This window comes from Oryctolagus cuniculus, chromosome 13 (assembly GCF_051225735.1).
Source record: "Oryctolagus cuniculus isolate XC-2025 breed Fujian yellow rabbit chromosome 13, ASM5122573v1, whole genome shotgun sequence".
Classification (NCBI taxonomy): domain Eukaryota; kingdom Metazoa; phylum Chordata; class Mammalia; order Lagomorpha; family Leporidae; genus Oryctolagus; species Oryctolagus cuniculus.
This window is the reverse complement of record NC_142879.1, coordinates 14,324,175-14,345,678: the sequence shown is the minus strand read 5'-3', so window position 1 is coordinate 14,345,678 and position 21,504 is coordinate 14,324,175. Positions and strand designations below refer to the sequence as shown.

The 21,504-nt window shown below is 41.5% G+C and overlaps 2 pseudogenes; both read left to right on the top strand.

Moving 5' to 3' along the window:
* Positions 1-619: 619 nt before the first annotated feature.
* Positions 620-1,365, top strand: LOC100338425 (peptidyl-prolyl cis-trans isomerase A pseudogene; annotated as a pseudogene).
* A 7,730-nt stretch (positions 1,366-9,095) lies between these two features.
* LOC138845054 (large ribosomal subunit protein eL37-like) lies at positions 9,096-9,392 on the top strand (annotated as a pseudogene).
* The last annotated feature ends 12,112 nt before the right edge of the window (positions 9,393-21,504 follow it).

The window sequence follows — 21,504 nt, the reverse complement described above, 5'->3', positions numbered from 1 at the left end:
GTACTAGCAAAGGTTTGTTTCCAACCTGGACTATGCAAGCAGAATCAGAGCAGGGCAAGGAGTATGGAGGCATGCACAGTGAGATGACGAAGGAACAGTAGGACAGCCCAGCAACTGCATCAGAAGCTAAATTCAATTTCTCTCAGAAGACATACTCCCTAGTGGAAATACGCATTTTTCCCAGTCATCCTCTTATATTTATTAAAGCAGTATCAGAAAAAAAGTTTTATGGGTAATTAAAAGTTTTATGTAAAAAAGTTTTACATTTTCTTTACCAGGATATGTAGCCATTTAGTTCCTAGAAATTATTATTTGGGACTCTACTATTTTGATAACATTTCTTCAAAAGTCATCTCTCTTTTTTTTTTTTTTTCATTCAAACTAACTTGGCTTCCTCTTTCCGAGACAAGGGGCACACTGTACGATGAGAGAATAATGGCAGCAATCACTCTATACAGCAACCCTTTTAAATGTGCACTGCTTTGAGACCACCAACTGCAAAATAGTCAATATATTGTGGTAAAGTGGGTAGATGACAGTCGTAATTCTGTGAAAAAACAAAAATTAGTCTACTAGTGCCAGTTCCAGCTCTGAATTTGGGGAGGAGGAGGGTATTTTCATCCAAATTCACTGCAGTGTGTTTTCATCCTCGTAAGAACGCCGTGGTCGCCCGCAGCTGCTCTCCGTCAGCCCTGGTCAACCCCACCGTGTTCTTCGACATCGCCGTCGGCAGCCAGCCTTTGGGCCGCGTCTCCTTCGAGCTATTTGCAGACAAAGTTCCAAAGACGGCAGAAAACTTCCGTGCTCTGAGCACCGGAGAGAAAGGATTCGGTTATAAGGGTTCCTGCTTTCACAGGATTATTCCAGGTTTATGCGCCAGGGTGGTGACTTCACACGCCGCAATGGCACCGGCGGCAAGTCCATCTATGGAGAGAAGTTGGAGGATGAAAACTTCCTGCTGAAGCACACAGGTCCTGGCATCTTGTCCATGGCAAACGCTGGGCCCAATACAAACGGCCCCCAGTTCTTCATCTGCACTGCCAAGACTGAATGGTTGGATGACAAGCATGTGGTCTTTGGCAGAGTGAAAGAGGGCATGAGCATTGTGGAAGCCATGGAGCACTTTGGGTCCGAGAACGGCCAGACCAGCAAGAAGGTCACCATTGCCAACTGTGGACAACTCTAATGCGTCTGAGTTTTATCTCACCCACCTGACCATTCCTCTGGCTCAGGAGAGCGCCCTCCACCCCATCTGCTTGTGACGCCCTGAATTGTGTTCTCCCTGCAGGTCTTTGGTTCCGTGTTTTCCTTACTTCCCCTCCAAGTCCAGCGGAATTGCAGAGTTAAGAGTTATGATTATGAAATAAAAACATAAACAACAACAACAACATAAGAATCTATGAGGAAGCAGGAACATGTGTTAGCCTTATTTTTACAGCTGCTAAGATAGAGTAGGTGACAGGAGTAGGCCCAATACCTGGCAATGCAAACTTTCTCAACCCCAGTGTTCTGGAAATAGGAGCGTACTGAGAGAGAACCAATTTCATGGCCTTAAACAACAAAAATACTCACTGCAGCTCAACGCCCCTCTCCCCCACTACGGTCACATACACAGGGAGCAGCTTCTGTTGTTTACCCCAAGTATCACTATTATGTAATGTACTATGACAGAAATCAAATCTGGATTCTATCGCAGAGTCGGTTCTACCTTGGCCGTGGCCTCTCCCAAGTAAACCACAGGATTCTTTGATATTCTTCACATAAATGGTGTCAGGATTTATCAACATAAATCTTATTAATTCAACATTCTGCAATGTGCTACTCACTCTCTGAACCAATTGATACTTCATCAAATCTATATGATTTCAAAGAATCAGTGAGGATGAAAGGAAAATACCAGTGAATCTCTTTCCTAGTCTACTAGGCTCTGTCCAGTCAAAACCAAAACAAAAAACCAGTGTCCCCTCGTCATACTTGTCCAGAGCATCAGTCTTACAAATCATTCCTGATGGACAGTTCATTGGCCACAACCTCCCATCCCAGCATACACGTCCCTTTGCGGTTCTGTCTCTTTTCTTATCCACCCCTTGAACCTGGGCCATATCTGTGACTTCCTATGGCCAACTGAACTGACAGAAGTGATGTTGCCAAATTCCAGAGCTTCAGCCTCAAAACACCTTACAGTTTCCATATTCAACTTAGACTGCTCTCAGAGACAGCCACAGCATGGAAAATTCCAGGACAAGGTCAATTGGCTGTCCTGGCTGGACTCAGAGAATGGATGGAGCAGGATGCATGAGCCGAGGGGAAATGAACAAAGGATCCGCCCAACTAACCCACAGACTTGTGAGAAACAATTGTTATTATTTGAAGTCTTACATTTGGGGGTGTTGCTTATAGCAATAGGTCACTGATAACGAACGCTACAGACGTGCGAACTCTCCAGATGTCTCTGCAGCTGCCTATGATTGTCACGTCTACAGGAACTATTCAGATGCTTGCAAGACCATAAATAAGACAATGACATTTTTAGATTTTCTTCCCACATATCCTTGGAATGCTCGGATTTACTGGCCTTTTCTGAAAGCCACTTTCAAAGATACAATCAAATACTTTGCTTTTGGAAGCATTTCAATTACGCACCATTCTTTCCAAATGGGAAAAATATGTATGACTTAGGATTGTACTTGTTGGCAAGGAAAAGGCTATGGGGAAAATGCACATAATTTCTGAAGGGCCAAGGAATGAATTCAGCCAATCCCTACATTTTCTGTCTTTTATTTTTTTTCTGTCTTGTGGGTTCAAATTACCTTTCCCTCCTTCCAAAGGAAAGAACTCAACTGATGATGGTTTCATTTTCTTATACATAAATCTGAGCTCACTTAAGAATCATTTTACTTCCCATCTCTTTAACACTCAAGAAGAGAATTAAAGGAGGAATTTTCAAGACTAGGACAAGAGAAAGCAAATTTTGAGGAAATCATCTTTTTTCTAACCATGCAGCAGAAGGAGCTTTGCCTCTGGGCTTTGTTAAGCTGCAGTTTGATTGCCTAGAGCAGGTCTTCTAAAGGCAAGTTCACTAAAACCTGGGCCTTGGGGAGCATATTTTCTGCAAACAAATGCTTTTCAAGCATCTCATTTTATAATTTAGTTGTATCCAGACTCTGTAGTTTATGAATATTTTAAGAATTAAACTACTGATCTGAAAAGAGGTTGATATCAAATATCCAATTCCTGAAAGTCACCCAAATTAAGGTGATTTTTTTGCACATTTAAATGTTACTACCATTCCTAACTCAGTCCACCTCCACCTCCCTGAGCCTTTTAGCTCTTAAAACTGTCTGGAAACGGTGCTGTACTTTAAAAATTATTTTTATGGGGGGAAAATGAAAACACATTTCACTTGCTTTATGGGAGATGGTGCACCTTCCTGTGACTTCCCTGCAGGCTGTGAAAGGCCGGCATGCACCGCGCAGCTTCCAACTTGTCCCACACCCACAGGAAGACGGCAGTCAGAAAACCCCTCCTTTCCAACCTAAGGATTCCTCTCCAGGCTAGACACCTGCACCAATGGAAAACCCAACTCAGCTCTGCTCTAGTCAATGGTCCCTACTGCCCCTTTTATTTGTTCAGCTCCACAGAGAGCTTATGTATCTTTTTTTAACCCTTTCAGGGCCTGCTCAGACCTGTTTCGCTTATCAAGCTAGGGAGTGGGAGTTGGGGTGGCAGGGACTTGTCAGAATGAATTATAATTTTTGGCAAGCAGCTGAGTCTTTTACCCACTCAGGGACTAGAAAGTTACCTTGTAAAACAGCACAGCCCTTCTATTAATACTTAATTATAAGGCCAAAATAAGGACACTGTTTTATAGGCTCTTTTAAGCTATATGCTTAGGATTTTCATCTTGGAAAATATCAAAAGAGATTAAATTTGTCCCAGCCACGAGTGGGCTGGTTCTGAAGATACCAGGTTCAGCAGTGCCTTATTTGGTCAGGGACTCAGCTCTCAATCCCAGGGGAAGTCGCATTGCACATTTTCTTTGTCTACATTCTCCTCCCCATAAACGAAAGGTTAATACACCTCAAACCTGAGCCAGGAAATCCCAGTTCCCGTTCTCACAACACAACTCCATCCGGGTCCCAAGGGAGGGTTCACGATGATTAATCCCTGATGTTGGTTTCGCAGCTCTGCAAGGCACTGCAGATCTAAAGCAAAGTCCTCACAACCCCTGCACACCTTTCCCACAAGATGCACCACAGGTCCCCTGTCAGCGATCGCAGCACTATCTCAGATTCCTGTCCCACACCCTCGCCTCTTAACCAGATTGTGCTGGGAAAGGGATCAGGCAATGTAATTGTGAGGAAGCGATTGATATTTGGTAAAGGAACTGGGATGGTAGATACATTCCTGTAAGTCAAGATTAGCTCTCTCCACCCTACTCAAATCTTAAATCTTAAAACTAATGACCTCAGGGTTAATAAACTCTGGAAGAACTGGCTTTTAGCATCAAAAGCTAGGAATCATGGACATGAACCAGAAAGTACATGTGATGTTTTACAATGATAAATACTGACTGACATGCCAATCAGTGTTCAGTACATTGTTTTTCTACTTAAAGACATTTCTTAGGGAGACGTAATATCTAAGTGTCTTGGTATGAATAGAGAGCTTCTTGACCATAAAATAGTCCTCTTTAAACCAATTATTGCTTCACTTCCCAGGCCTTCGCAACCATGTCTCTTAATCAGTCCTAGAAAGCTTTGATTACCCTATAAGTTGCCTTATCAATTTTAGAATAACACCAAAAACTGAGGTGAACATTGTGTCACAGTGGGTAAAGCTGCCACTTGGGATACCTATATCCTATATTGGAGTGCCAGTTCAAGTCCTGGCTCCTCTGCTTCTGATCCAACTTCCTGCTAGTCCACTAAGGAAGTCAGCATATGATGACCCAAGTGCTTGGTTTCCTGCCATCCATGTGGGAGACCTGGAGTTCCAGGCTCCTGACTTTGGCCAGGCCCAGCCCTGACGGTTGTGGGCATTTGTGGAATGAATCAGCAGATGGAAGAGCTCTCTCATTCTGTCTTTCCCTCTCTCTCTGTGTCACTCTGCCTTTCAAATAAATAAACAAACATTATTTAGAATAATCAAAGGCTAATTTATCTCATAAAGCTAAGTCCATGTGGCAATAAGTGTTTTTTTTTTTTTTTCATTTTCTTTTCACTGGATCTTTAGCTATTTGAGATTTGGTGGTCACAATGTGCACTTAAAATTGAATCTAGACCTCCCAGTGAGATTTTTGTATTTGATTTTGTAATTAACCTTAATTCTTTCACCAGAATATTAGGGAAAGATGTGTTATATTTGGAATATAGCAAATGGATGAAAAAACTTCAAAATATATCACTATACATGATAAACAATTTATATGCATTGTTTATATTGTTGTTTTATTTAGTCCTTAAAACAATCTACAAAGTAGATTTCATTAGCCCCATTCTACAGTTAAGTAAATGAAGGCTTAGTGACCTAAGACTCTTCTACAACTATTAGGTGGCAGAGCTAGAATTTGAGCCTACCGCTCCCACCACACCACACACGTTCAAATCTCTATGTTGGAAATGACCTGATTGTTCTTTCCTTCTTGGATCATGGCTTCTATTGGTGAACTTTTGATTATCAGCTGTTGTAAAGGGACATGAAAAAAATCAGCCTTAACAGGACAGAGGAGAGTATAAGCAGGCTGTAGCAACTCACACAGTCACTGCAGTAATGGTAAACAAACAAACAAAAACCTCAGCCACATGGCTGTTCATTGGAAGTCAAACACAAATAGAAGGAATGGAAGGATATGTGGATATGCGCATGCTCTATAGCTGCAAAAACAAATCTCTATGTATTTAGAAAAAAGAATTAAGAGAGTAGACTCTCCTTATGCTTGAGAGATTCATTTCAGAACATTTCATGGATGCTTAAAACTATGAAAAGTACATAACCCTACACTTTTATATACTATTTATCTACTTTCATATACATATACATGATAAAATTTGATTTATAAACTAGGTACAGTAAGAAATTACCAGCAGTAAAATAAACCAATTATAACAACTCATATGATGTAATGAAAGTTATTTATAACTTATGAATAGTGTATTTCTGGAATTTTCCATTTAGTATTTTCAGACCACAATTAGCCACAGGTTACTGAAACCACAGAAAGCAGAATCACAGATATGAAGGAACGACTGTACAAATACATTATCTTACAGTTCAAAATCAGAAACAGGCTTCACTGAACTGAAATAAAGTATATATGTTGCTTCTGAAAGCTTCAGAAAAGAAACCGTTTCTTGGCCTTTACCAACATCTATGAGGCTGTTTGTATTCCTTAGTTCCTGGCACCCCTTCTCCACCTTCAAAGCCAGCAATAGCCAGGCGAACCTTTCTCACTGTGTTACTCTCACATTCTGCTTCCTTCTACATTTAAGGATCCTTGAGATTACATTGGTTCAACTGCATAACCCAACAGATGAATATTCGCCCTATTTTAAGCTTTCTTGATCAGCAAGCTTAATTCCATCTACAACCTTGTTCTCCTTTGTTGTGCAGTGTAAGATGTTCACAGGTTGTGGGGATTAGGATGCTGACATGTGAGGCCCACTGTTCTGCCTACCACAGGTAGATCACAGCAGCACATGATCCAATGGCAGAAAACAGGGGGCTATTTGGCAACAGGGAATTTTGTCATGTGACAGCAGGGCCTCAGAGTCTACCAGAAATTTGTGGCTGAGAGTTCAGAGAATCTCAAGTACCAGGCGTGCAGTGGAGAAGGAGGCTCAGCTTTCAGAGTGTGGGACTCCAGAATCGGGACCACATGAGTGGCAAGGCTGATAATGCAGACCTACCTAGGGATCTGCTGTGGTTTGAACATCACTTCTAAAACTCTCGGCACCGCGATATGAAGAGCCTCCAGCCCTGTGAGCCAAATAAACTTTTAATGTTAATAATTCCCTCAATCTGCAATATTTTTCTATAGCCACAGTAAATAGGATAAAACTAAGGGCTCAAGGGTGGGTTTTCAGCACAGCAGTTAGTATACTGCTTGGGAAATCCACATTCCATACGGGAGAGTCTGGGTTGGAGTCCCAGCTCACTTCAAATCCAGCTTCCTGTAATGAATACCCTGGGAGGCAGCAGATAATGGCTCAAGTTCTTGGGTCCCTGTCACCCATGTGGGAGATTTGGATTGACTTTCCAGCTCCTGGTTTCAGGTCTAGTCCAACCCTGGCCATTGAAGGTATCTGAGGAGTGGATGAGATCTTCGACTCTCTCTTCCTTTCAAATAAAATTAATTGATTAGGTAATTTTTTAAGAAGATCTTATTTATTTATTTGAGAAGTAGAGTTAGAGACAGTGAGAGGGAGAGACAGAGAGAAAGGTCTTTCTTCCACTGGTTCACTCCCCAAACGGCCACAAAGGCCGGAGCTGTGCCAATCCGAAGCCAGGAGCCAGGTGCCTCTTCCTGGTCTCCCATGTGGATGCAGGGGCTCAAGGACATGGGCCATCTTCTACTGCTTTCCCAGGCCACAGCAGAGAGCTGGATTGGAAGAGGAGCAGCCAGAACTAGAACCAGCGCCCATATGGGATGCCGGCACTGAAGGTGGAGGATTAACCTACTGCGCCATGGCACCAGCCCCTAATGATTGTTTTTAAAATGGCTGGGTTCAGTAAGAAGAATGTAAATGTCTCCTAAGACAATTTTTGTCCCAGAAAATGAAGTGAACCAAACTCAAAAGTGCAGGTCACGTACTACGCATTTTCTTCACTCACTGAGATCGTCACCTGAATGTCAGAGTCAAGTAACAGGCTGCAGCGGGTTTTACAAGTTGATGGGCAATACGGGAATGTGTGCAAAATCCTAAATGTATACAATTTTCTTTGGTCTCTTCCTTAACTTCCTCATATGCCATTCAAGTTGTCTCTTGCTTTGTCAGTTTTAGCAGTTGTAGCAGGTTCCTGGGATTGAAGAGGAAGAGTCACTGGCTGAAACCAAAAACAGAGGTGCCCCCTAGAGGAAATGAAGATCAAAGCCCGTTTAAGATGACTGATGTCTAAGACTCACCAGGAGCTGTTGGCTGCTGGGTTCCTTGGTGCTGTGTGTGTGTGTGTGTGTTGTGTGTGTGTGTGTCTCCTTCTCCGATTCAGAATTCCAAACCAAGGGGCTGGCTCACAAAGGCTCCACCAAATCACAACCAGGATGATGGTGATCCCAGAGTATCCAGGGAGAGACAAAATCGCAAGAACAGCAATTTAAAGATAATTCCCCTTCCTTCCCATCTCTACTCTTCTCATGTCTATCTTTGAAAAGGAAAGACAAGGAGGACACCGGGGCTGAGTTTGAGGAGGGAGAAAAGGGAAAAAGAGAGTTCTATGAGAAATTATCACTTGGCACTTTATTTTTAAAATTTTATCTGTAGCCCTTTTGACATTTTACAAAGAGGAAAAATATCAAATCAAACACTGTTCATTATACAATAAATACAACTTCCTATAGTGTATAGACTAGCTAGTGGCTTTCCGAGCCATTAAATGGGACAGCTGCTTACAATGGATTGCAAACATCAGGCCTCCAACCGCATCTGATGTTAATAACAACACAGATTACAAATTTTCCTGTGATGCTCTACAGTTGATGGAGATTTGTACCTTAGTTCTTTTCTAAAAATCTATCTACCCTGAGCTAAAATGCAGTTAATAGTTTAGTGTCTAACTTAGTAATTTCATAGAAGTCTTTTCCTTTTTCTCATATTTCCCAATCTTAAAATGAGAAGAATTTTAATTTTTTTATTTGAAGGAGCAAGAGAGAGAGCTCCCATGACTTCATTCCCTGTATCAATTGAAGCCAGGAACCATAACATAATAATGCTGAATATAAGATATTATTTTGGACCATCTACAAGGCTTGTTTTTAATAGCTACACCTATTGCATTTCAGCTTTTTTATTATAAAAAATAAAAACCATATCCCTACCCTTACGAATAATTCTTGCACAATTGGCAAAAGATTTTTTGGTCTTGGCTTTAGAAGAGAGATGATGAAGGGAATATCATTGTTTGGAAAGTGTGACAACAAGACACACACGTCGCATCATCACCATCACAGCTCCAAGGCCCACCATCTTCAGAAGGAAACCTGTGGCAAATGTGCCTACATTACCAGGTGCAAGAGACAGCGCAGCTGGAGTGCCAAGGCTAGAAGAAGAACTATCACCGGAAGTGGTGGGATGAGGCACCTGAACATTGTGTACCGCAGATTCTGACATGGGTTCCGTGAAGGAGCAACACCAAAACCCAAGAAGGAAACTGCTGCAGCCTCCGGTTCATTTTGAGAATTTCAACAATTAGCCACACAATAAATGTGGTTTTAAAATTAAAAAAAAAAAAGCCAACTGAAAGAGAAAAGAATCATCATTTATATTATCCTTAATGACTGTATCTACTTTATGCTTTAGATTTTTAAAATCTATTTCCTTGTAGTAATGAGAATATGAAATATCTTGCAATGGTTTTCATTAAAGTGCCCTATATGCTATATACTGTACAGCATGAGAGAGTAGAAGGCAATATACAATAGTGAAGAGAGACCACGTTTGGGGAATTCAACAGAACTGACTTAAATTCTATCTTTAGCAAGTTACTTTGCTTCTATGTTTTAATTTCTATATCAGCAAAATAAATAAAATGATTAACTATAAAAAGTTTTGTGAGGTTTAATTAAGAAAATTTATCTTTAAAAATAGTCATTTTATAAATGTTAGTTCTCCTCCCCCTTCCCTCTCTTTACTTCATTACATGGGGCAGCCACAGATAGGGATGTTTCTGTAAGAAATTTATAGAATCGGCCGGTGCCGCAGCTCACTAGGCTAATCCTCCACCTTGTGGTGCTGGCACACTGGGGTCTAGTCCCAGTCAGGGCACCGGATTCTGTCCCAGTTGCCCCTCTTCCAGGCCAGCTCTCTGCTATGGCCCGGGAGTGCAGTGGACGATGGCCCAAGTGCTTGGGCCCTGCACCCTATGGGAGACCAGGAGAAACACCTGGCTCCTGCCTTCGGATCAGCACGGTGCGCCGGCCACAGCGCGCCGGCCGTGGTGGCCATTGGAGGGTGAACCAACCGCAAAGGGGAAGACCTCTCTCTCACTGTCCACTCTGCCTGTCAAAAAAAAAAAAAAAAAAAGAAAGAAATTTATAGAATCATAAGAGACTTGATCACCAGTCTCTTGGAACTCATGGCCATAAGCAAGTATCACCTTTTTATCTTTCTGATTTGAAATCTACCAAAAATCGCTTCTCGGTCTTTTGGCTAAGATCAAGTGAAATCTACGAAGAATGCCTGAGACTGTTGGCTCTCTAAGGTAACTTAGCAAGGTCAGGTTTGGTCTTCTCCTTAGCACCAGGCTTGAATCACTGGTTGACAGTAAGAAACTAGTCATCGCTGATGGGGGTTGGGGGGTGCTGCCTGTTAGGTTCCTTAGTTTCATTGCCTTGGACTGAGTCTGTCCAGGCCACGGTTGGGATGGCCTTGTGAGAAACGGCAGAGCCAGAACTGGGACCAGCTCTTCCCTCCAAAGTCAGTATCCTCTATTCTCTGAGTACATTTTCGTTAGTCATCCAGCATTTATGCCATTCTTTTTTTTTTTTTTTTTTTTTTTTTTTGACAGGCAGAGTGGACAGTGAGAGAGAGAGACAGAGAGAAAGGTCTTCCTTTTTTGCCGTTGGTTCACCCTCCAATGGCCGCCATGGCCGGCATGCTGTGGCCGGTGCACTGCGCTGATCTGATGGCAGGAGCCAGGTGCTTATCCTGGTCTCCCATGTGGGTGCAGGGCCCAAGCACTTGGGCCATCCTCCACTGCACTCCCTGGCCACAGCAGAGAGCTGGCCTGGAAGAAAAGCAACCAGGACAGAATCTGGTGCCCCGACCAGGACTAGAACCTGGTGTGCTGGCGCTGCAAGGCAGAGGATTAGCCTAGTGAGCCGCGGCGCCGGCCCCATTTATGCCATTCTTAAGAAACCAAGGTTAGGACAGCTTTTTCTCCCCCTGAAAAAATTAAACCCAATTTCCCAGAACATGAGAGCATTCAGAAATTGATTCTCCATATTCACTTGCTATTATTTACAGGGTCATGGTTCCTTGCAGTAAAGTGGCTCCATTCAGTTACCATATAAACCCAGAAATAATTGAAATGGCATAAGAATAAAAAGCTCCAGCCTACAGGTGGGAGAACTGGATCATAACTGATTTTACATCTCTCCCTTTCTCTCTGATGCCTGGCAGGTTTTTGGTCCCCTTCAGATCTGTTTGCTAATCTTTACGATTGTTCAGGCTGTTATCATCTAAAGATACAACTTAGGCAGCTTACAGACCAGTGCCATAGGATTTTTGTTACCTAAATGCCATTACATCAAAATACTTGAAGCAAAAAACTCTAACTAGGGGCAGTAATTTGTGGTGCAGCAGGCTAAGCCACCACTTGCGATACTGGCATCCAATATCGGAGTGCTGGTTTGAGTTCTGGCTAATTGGCCTCCAGTCCAGCTCCCTGCTCATGCACCTGGGAAAGCAGTAGATTTTGGCCCAAGTACCTGGGCTTCTGCAACCCAGATGAGAGACTTGGATGGAGCTCCTGACTCATGCTCCTGCCTGGTCGAGACCTGGGTGTTGCAGCAATTTGGGGAGTGAACCAGCAGAAGGAAGATTGTCTCCCTTTCCCTCTTGTTCTCCCTCTCCCTCTTTCAAATAAATCTTTTAAAAAATTAAGCTAATGAAAGAAAATCTCTTTAACTAGATGGTAGAGACAAACATACTTTTGGTTGAAAAGTTGACCCTAATTATATCAGAAATGCTCAAGTGAGGGGTAGGATTAAGGGGATCACCAAGGCTTCTTCCAGCCAGGGAGCCTTCACCCCAGTTTTGTATGAGGTTATAACATTGGTCAATTTTGCCTTCAATTTAAAACTCAAGACTGTGTCATGGATTTGATCACTAGTGAAGACAGCCCATGGCTTTGAAGCACTGCACACTTTTTCTTGTTCTTCCAGAGAACGTGTTTACATGGTTGACTTAGCTAAAACACAACACAGGCGTTGTCTTTTTATCTTTGCTATTTCCTAGCCACAGTTAGCATTTTATACAGCCCTCCTACTTCCTGGCATCACTGAGCGTAAGAGTATATTAGAAGTTACAGCAAAAAAGTTAAAACTTTGGAAATGTGGTTAACCATGTGGTGCGACTGCTTTCAACTGAAGTGTTCAAATTGCCAGTAAATTGGGAACAAAAAGAGAGAAGACAGAGCATTTTTCCAAAGCCCAAAGCAAAACCTCACCACCATGAATAATTTTCAAGGCTTAGGTGGCTATTAAACATTTTCTTTCCAAGTATTTTTAAGTTTCTTTGAGATTTTTCACTGTATTCACCAATGCTTATAATATTTGGATGAGTCAAACAATATTCAATTTTAGAATCAAATTCTAAGTCCTCTCTAACTCAAAAAAGTTTAATTTTATTAGTGTTACTAACTGGTCTGGCATACTACCTTAAGATCATAATGTGAAAATGGTTAAACTAGTGACTTATGACCTAAGTCCCCAAAACTTAGAAATGTGCCCAATCTAGTTACCCACCCAAATAATACATTACAAAATTTTCATTAAAGCTTTACAGAAAAAAAACACTCAGGGAGTCACTGCTCCATACCAGTGCTTGGGTCTGGAGACTGTACACAGGGGTTCCCTGTACCCAAGTTGTTCACAGTCTTAAACAGGCTTTGAGTACATGCTGTCATTTTTTTTTTCATAAGATTGCTCATTTCATCTTTCATGGGATAGTGCCACTGTTCTTGAACTCTAGCATCATAGGTACTGCCGGAATGTGATGCATTTCGCGTTACTTCAATGTGGTGAGTACGGAAACCCAAGGCTGTCCTTGGTTCTGATGGCCATCACCTCCTCTGAAGATGAGGGAAGGGGACTACCCTCCTCACCTTCCCCAGTATATAAAGAGCTCTTTATTATGCAGGATGAGTTAAATATTACTATTTGGATGAATTAAGCATTTTGGAAAAGAGAAGGGATGATTGTCTCTTGCCTTGTGTGGTCCAGATCCTCTCAGGTATTATCTTAGAAAAGATAGCAAAGTGTTTCTCTACAATAGCGTCTACAGCTAGAAAGGATGCAGTAGAGGGACTTGTCTTACAGCAACACAGTATTCTTGGTTACATTGACATGAGCTTGAATCAGAAGATAATGTGGTTTTCAAATGGATATTTTCAAGATCTTTTTTGGTTTCTCAAGGTTTTACAGGAACCATTTGAGCAGTAACTATACCTAGTACCCATTTAGCTGTGTTTTAAAATCTATGCTTTTTTAAAAGCTCTTTACAGAGCTTTAAAAAAAATTGAGGTCGGAAAATACAGTAGTTTCTCCATATCCAGTGTTTTACTTCCACATTTTAGTTACCTATGGTCAACCATGGTCCAAAAATATTAAATGGAAAATTCCACAAATAAGCAACTCATAAAGTTTAAATTGCACACCACTCTGAGCAGTGTAAACAAGTCATTGGCCATCCAGCTCCATCTACTCAGAGTGTGAATCATCCCTTTGTCCATTGTGTCCACACTACATACACTACTCACCCACTGTTCACTTAGCCATCTTGGTTATCAGGGTGACTGTTGCAGTAGTGTGTTGCTGTGTTTCAGTAACTTTTATTTTACTTAATAAAGGCCCCTAAGCAAAAAAAGTAGTGATGTTAGGAATTCAGATACACCAAAGAAAGGCCATCCAGTGCTTCCTCCAAGTAAAAAGGTGAGAAAGTTCTCAATGTAATAAAAAAAAAAGGAAGAGATAAAGTTATATGCTGAGGTTGCTAAGATCTATAGAATATTAGAATATTCTACCTAGGAAATTAAAAAGAAGAAAAAGAAATTTGGGTTCCTTTTGCTGTTGCGTCTCAAAGGGCAAGGTTACAGCAATGACTAAGCATGAAACATGCTTAGGTAAGATGGAAAATGCAGTAAATTTGTCAGTGAAGGAAGGCTCTGGATAGAAAGTGTGTTCCAGGTGACAGAATCATGTAGCACCAGGAAGTACTGAGCTGATACAGACTTAAGCAACAGCACCCTTGAAGCAAGTAACATGATGCCATTAATTGCAAGTAAAGAATAGTTACACAGATTCAGGAATAGGTTTAGATGGAACCATATAACAGTTACTAGAGAGGGTGCACCTACTGATTAAGAGGTTCCTGCCACTTGTCTGGCAGAGTTGAAGAAGTTGATTAAAGAGGTGGGATATCATCCAAAGCAAGGTTTCAATTTCAATGAAACTGGGTTCTTGTAGAAGAAAATGTTCAATAAAACCTATCTTTAGAGATAGCAGGTTAAGCTACTGTCTGCATTGCCAACATCCCATATGGGCACCAGTTCAAGTCCTGGCTGCTTCACTTCTGATCCAGCTGCCTACTAATAATGTACTTGGGAAAGCAGTGGAGGATGGTCAAAGTCCTTGTGTCCCTGCACCCACATGAGAGACCTGGATGAAGCTCCTGGCTCCTGTCTTCAGCCTGGCCCAGCCCCAGGTGCTGTGGCCATTTGGAGAATGAACTAGCAAATGGGAGATCTCTCTATCTTTCCCACTCTCTCTCTATAACTCTGCCTTTCAAATAAATAAAATAAATCTTAAAGGAAAGAAATTTATATTCATAAAAGTAGAAAGGTGGCTTCAGGGCATAAAACATGGAAGGATAGTGGTCCTGTGCCCAATGTCACAGGGTATTTGATAAAACCAGGCCTTTGGTCCAGAACAAAGAATAATGAGCTCTCAAAAACAAACTATATTATGAGACAGAGATCACATTAACTTTAAGTATAGTATTATAATTGTTCTAGCGTACTACTAGCTGTTATTGTTAATTTTTTTATCGTAGGTATGTCTTTATAGGAAAATACATAGTGTTACAGGGTCTGGTACTATCCAAGATTTCAGGCACTCACTGAGGTTCTTGGAACATATGCCCTGAAGACAAGGGCGGACCACCGAACGAGAAAGACTGTAACAGAAAGCTAGGGAGTGGTCTTGAGCTCATGGAATCATTTCTTTATCTGGACCACTCTTAGGTTCTAGGTTCTGTGCTATATTCAGAGTGACTGGGCTAGGGGAATCCAGTACCCAGAATCCAGCGTGGAAGGGATCTAAAACACAATTAAATGCTGGGGATGACCGGCGCCGCGGCTCATTAGGCTAATCCTCCGCCTTGCGGCACCGGCACACCGGGTTCTAGTCCCGGTTGCCCCTCTTCCAGGCCAGTTCTCTGCTGTGGCCAGGGAGTGCAGTGGAGGATGGCCCAAGTCCTTGGGCCCTGCATCCCATGGGAGACCAGGATAAGTACCTGGCTCCTGCCATCGGATCAGCGCGGTGCGCCGGCCACAGCGCGCTGGCCGCGGCAGCCATTGGAGGGTGAACCAATGGCAAAGGAAGACATTTCTCTCTGTCTCTCTCTCTCACTGTCCACTCTGCCTGTAAAAAAAAAAAAAATGCTGGGGGAAGGGGAGTGTTTTTTTTTTTTTTTATCAGATCCTGAGAGCATTTTGGCAGACTGAAATACAACTCTGAGCTTAATTTTTCATGCCATAGATAGAAAACATGCTAGAATTTTCTAGTATCCTTATGACTAGATCTGCAGTGTCCATTGGTCCCTACCAGGCTAGTTAATACTTCCATAATAAAGTGTCACTGTCAAATTTGGTGGTCAGCAAACATAAGAAGATACAAAAAAGATCACAATCCATCCTTCCCCCTAATCACTAAAGAACTAAATACAGACTTAATGCACCACTAACCATAATGCAAAAGCAAAATGTAAAAAGACCACAGCTCCACAGTACAAGAGCTAAAATCAAGTCACAAGATGTCCATATCATTCCTATATATTTTTGTGTTCTATATTATCTACCACATATAAAAGAAAAAGGGGGATTGAGGCAGGAAGAGGAGAGGGAAATATGACTATCTTCTTAAAATTGTATCTATAAAATACATGAAATCTGTTGTCTGTATAATAATAAAATTTTTAAAAATATGTATATTTAAAAAAGAACTAAATACAGGCCCCTTAGCTTGGATCCAAAATAACCACATCAAAGTAGTCACTGAATCCAATTAGAAGTACTCAAGAGACTAAATAAACATTTTAAATAGGGTCTATATCTCACACTTTGTTTTCTTTACTTTTTTAATTTTTCAAATATCTCCATGGCAGAAATTCTTGAGTACTTTTCTCTGAAGACAAAAAACATGTACATTTGGGTGGAATTAATACAAATGTACTGAATTTCTATGGGGAAAATCAGAAATTATGACCTGAATAAAAAAGGAAACACGTTGTTATTTCTCCATGCCAAACTTATTTGACCCACTAGCAACCATGATATTCAGTAGACCTAAATTATCCTTATAGTAGAGAACCATAAACTTATTTAAATGTTTTATATGTTTACCTGTATGTCTGTAAATATTATTCACAAGAGGAGGGTACAAGTCAGGCTGTTCTAACACTGAACCCCAAAACATAGTGGCTTAAGCAAACAATGACAGTCCCAGCAAACAACTCAGGGCAACTGGGTAGTGCTGGGGCTCAGGTTCTTTCTGTTTTGCTGCTCTTGCCTCTCTGTGCATGGCCCTTTCCCCGTGCTTCTCCAGGTCTCCCCCTTAGCTCCATCCCTGCAGAACCACACTTCCTCCACGGTGAGAACTTACCTTCAGAGTAGCACACTTTACCTCTCATCCTGGTTGGTTGTATCTAACTGGAAGAGAACTGTAGGTTTTAGATGAGTGGCCATGTATGCATTCATTTTTACTGTATTCAGCAAAGGAGAATTAATATTAAAGGATTAAGTAGAAAACTCTGCCATAGAGGAATTTCTTAATAATTAGTTTTGGATATTGCCGCTTGACTTCTGCAATGTTTGATAAAGATCTAGTTCATCTATAACCCTTTTCCCACTTCCTTCCTTTTCCGATGGAGTTGCATTGCTAATATTGGCCCATCTATCTGTTGTTTATTCTCCCTTTGTAAAATGGCCAAGTCATAACCTGTGTCCTTCCCATTACTTCTCACTGCCTTTTCCACTTCTAAGGCCAATCTCTTCTATATTATCAAGGTTCGTAACATTTGTGTCCTTTTGTGTCCCCAAATAAAATCTTCGGTTGCTTATAGGTTAATTATCATAGTTACATAATTTTATGGTGGAAATATTGATCATAACTGTGCAAGAGTGTACTGCAACTCCATCTCTTCCCCAAGATACCAAGCCTGTAAAAACATTTTCAAAATACTTGATCAAATACTTGATCAAGTTGAAATTGATTCTTGTTTCTTATTCTTCATCATTATTCAAAATCGTAAGTATTTGGTACACATTCTTAAATTATGTATTTACTTATTTGAGAGGCAGAGAAGTAGAGAAAGACAGACAGTGATCTCCCAAAATGCCCATAATGGTCCAAGCAGGGCCAGGCCAAAGTCATTGTGAGTCTCCCATGAGGGTGGAAGGGACCCAAGTACTTGAGCCATCATCTATTGCCTCCAAGAGTCTGCATTAGCAGGAAGCTGGAATCTGAAACTGGAATCCAGGCATTCCAATATGCGATGTAGGCATCCCAACTGGCAACTTAGCTACTAGGTCAAATGCCCACCCCATTACACTTTTAACCATGAGTCTATTATTTGCACATTTTATCCTTGTGTTTATGAATGTTTTGCTTTATCTTCCAGCTCCTTACTCAGCCTGTCAATTGCTTGGAACTCATTTAATCATCTTCATTCAGTACCCTAGCTCCTTTGCTTCATATTCAGGCCATGATTTTCTTGCATGTTTTGTTTGGATCTGGAGTCCTCAACCACTCTTCACATCTCTTCCGTGCTTGTCATTTTCTTATCATGAGTTCTTCCAGTGCTCACTCACTCTGTCTGTTCCATAACCATTCCTTCCCTCTGCTCCAAACAGGTCCGGCTGCACTGGCCCCGCTGCCTGCCTCTCATACTGGAACTTCTTTCTACTGCTTCTCTGAATTGGCTGTATCTTTCTGAGTCCCACCGGTTACTACATTCTAGTTTTCTTCCTTGCTTTCCTGGAACACATAATCAAATAACCACCTTAGAAAAAGTTGATGAAAAGCACACTTTTTTGATCCTTTAATGTTTTTTAAAAGTGCCTTTATTCAAGTCAAACAGAAATTAATGATTTAAGTAGAGAATCCTGTATTAACAGAGTTCTTCTTCAACTCTGAAGGAATTGTCCCAGTGTCATCTAGGATCCATTGTCTAGGATATACAGAGAGGGGCCGCCATTGTGCTGCAGCAGATTAAGCCACTGCCTGTGATGAGTACTGGCTTGAGTCCCAGTGGATCCATTTTTGATCCAGTTCCCCACGAATGCACCTGGGGAAGCAGCAGAAGATAGTCCAAGTGCTTGGGCCCCTGTACTCATGTGGGAGACCTGGAAGAAGCTCCTGGCTCCTGGCTTCAGATCAGTCCAGCTCCAGCCATTGTAGCCATTTGGGGAGTGAACCAGCGTATGAAAGACTCACTCTCTCTCTCTCTCTCTCTGCCTCTGTAACTCTGCCTTTCAAATAAATAAACGAATCTTTTTTTTTTTTTATTTTAAAGAGGGGTAATGAAGAGGCCAGATGAACAGGCAGGAGAAGAGGCAGGGAGACATCTCTCAAAATGTCAAATTTAAAACATTGGTAAACATAAAATATGTCATTCCAATATAAAATGCCAGACTGGGCATGCTCTATTTAAGATACCAATCTATTTAAGAAATCTCATAGTAAAAGAAAAAACAATGTCAACATACAGCAATAGGAAAAAAAGTGCAATGAGTATCAGAGGATGTGACAGGGCACAACGCTGATAAAGTTCTGAGCAGGTGAGCTAAGCTAACAGTCCCCAAGGAGAGGCTGCCGTAGGAAAGAGGAGAAGTGTGGCTGACTAGTGGGACCCTGAGGAGACACTGTATTCCTGCCATCAGGCTGCATTATTCACTAAAAGACAGGTTGGAGAATAAGGCTGGACATAGGGATTAGTAACAGGTTCTCTATGGAAATTTTTTAAAGGTTTATTTATTGATTTGAAAGACAGGGTTACAGGGTAGGGAAGAGAAAGCAGGGGGCTTCCATCTGCTGGTGCATTCTCCATATGGCAGCAATGACTGGGGCTGAGCAAGGTCAAAGCCAGTAGCTTGGAACTCCATCCAGGTTTCCCACATGGGTGGCAGGGGCCCAAGCACTTGATCATCTTCTGCTGCTTTCCCAGATCATAGAAGAGATGGATCAGCAGTGGAGCAGCTGGGACCCAAACAGCATCCATATGGGATGCCGGCACTGCAGACGGCAGCTTTACCCTCTAAGCCACAGCACCAGACCCTTCACTATCACTCTTGATGCTTCAGCTTTTCCATAGAAATGATTGCTACATTTCTATTTGGAGCCTGGCCTGTATTTAAATTCCCCCTCTAGGTGATCTATGGACACTTCTAACTTATTTGTCTGCTTCTTGGAGACAAGGATAATACAGAACAACAAATTAGAGGACCCTCTCCCAATCCTAACCCAATTCTGGTGCCAGGTAGTACAGAGGCTACACCTAGAGAGCACAGAAATGCCTACTTGGAATTTTAGAAGTTTCTTTTCTTCCTATGTGGTATCTGAGGGGTCTCTTAAAAGTTTGAGAAAACATGTATTATGCAAAAACTGTGCATGAATTTCTATTTTTGCACCAAAATATACCCACACTAAGTTGTTATAACATTCCTGATCAGCGTCTCTAATTTAGGTACTAAGAAGGATCTGATATCAGTATGAAAAGAGGCTCTGTCAGAGCAACATGATTCTACGAAATTTAAACAAGAAAAAAATCCTTCAAATTTATGATGAGGTTTGAGTGGAAGAATAAGAAAATCGCTGATGCTTTGCAAAAAAACTTATGGGTACAATGCCAGAGAAATAAGCACTTTACAAATGGGTAACTCATTTTAAGGAGAGACAAGACAATGTTGAAGATCAAGCCAGCAATGGCAGGCAATCTACATTAATTTTTCATACTGTACTTAAACAGGAATGACGATTAACAACAGAAACAATAGCCAATACCATGGACATCCCAATTGGCTCAGCTTACACAATTCTGACTGAATAATTCAAGTGGAGCAAACTTTCTGCTTGGTGAGGCATAAAAGTGTTGCTCACAGATCAGCCACAGACAAGAGCAGAACTTGCCATGGAAAATTCAAACACATGATTCAAAATCCTGAAGTGTTTTTTCTAAGAATTGAAATAGGAGATGAAATATGGTTTTACCAGTATGATCCTGAAGACAAAGCACAATCAAAGCAATGGCTACTGAGAAGGAGTGGCTCGGCCAAGCAAAAGCAGTCTAGTCAAGAGCAAAAGTCTTTGCAACAGTGTTTTGGGGATGCTCAAAGCATTTTGCTTGTTGGCTTTCTGGAGAACAAAAGAAGAGTAATACCTGCTTCTTAGGAGAGTGTGTTGAGAAAATCACCCAAAGCTCTTGCAGAAAACCCCTGGGGAGAGCTTCCTCAGAGAGTCCTTTTCCATCATGACAAAGTTCCTGCTCTCATTAAACAAGGGCAATTTTGTGAGAGTTTGATAAGAAATTATTACACATCTACCTGATTTGACTCCTTCTGACTTCTCTTTATTTCCTGATCTTCAAAATTCTTAGATGGTACTTCATTTCTCTTCCTTTAATAATGTAAAAGACTGCATTGACATGGTCAAGTGCCAAGGCCTCAGCTTTTCAGTAATGGACTAACTGGGTGGTATTACCATTTATAAGTGTTTTAACTTGATGGAGTTTATGTTGAAGAATGTAATTTATATTTTTATCTTTTAATTCAATTTTCCTTAGCTTTTTGAAATCCCTTCATAGAATTAAAACCCTTTCCCTGTCACTCCTATAAAAATAATAGCTAATCAGGGCTGGCACTGTGGCACAGTAAGCTAAGCTTCTCTCTGTAATGCTGGCGTCCCTTACTGGAGCACCAGTTCGCATCTCAGCGTCTCTGCTTCTGATCCAACTCCAAGCAAAAGCACCTGGGAATGCAGCAGAGGATGCCCCAAGTACCTGATCCACTACCATCCACATGGGAAACCTGGCTGGAGCTCTGGGATCCTGGCTTCTGCCTGGACCAGCCTTAGCTGTTACAGCCATTTGGAGAGTGAACCAGAAGATGGTCCTCTGTTTTTCTATCACTCTTTCAAGTAATAAATAGATATTTTAAACAGACAAAAAAATAAAAATGATAGCTTATATCTCTTGGCTCACTTAGGAAAGGTCCTCTATACACATTAATTTAATCCTTAGCACACCTTTAAGAGAGAAGTGCTATTATTATCTCTCCTTCATAGGTGAGGAAACC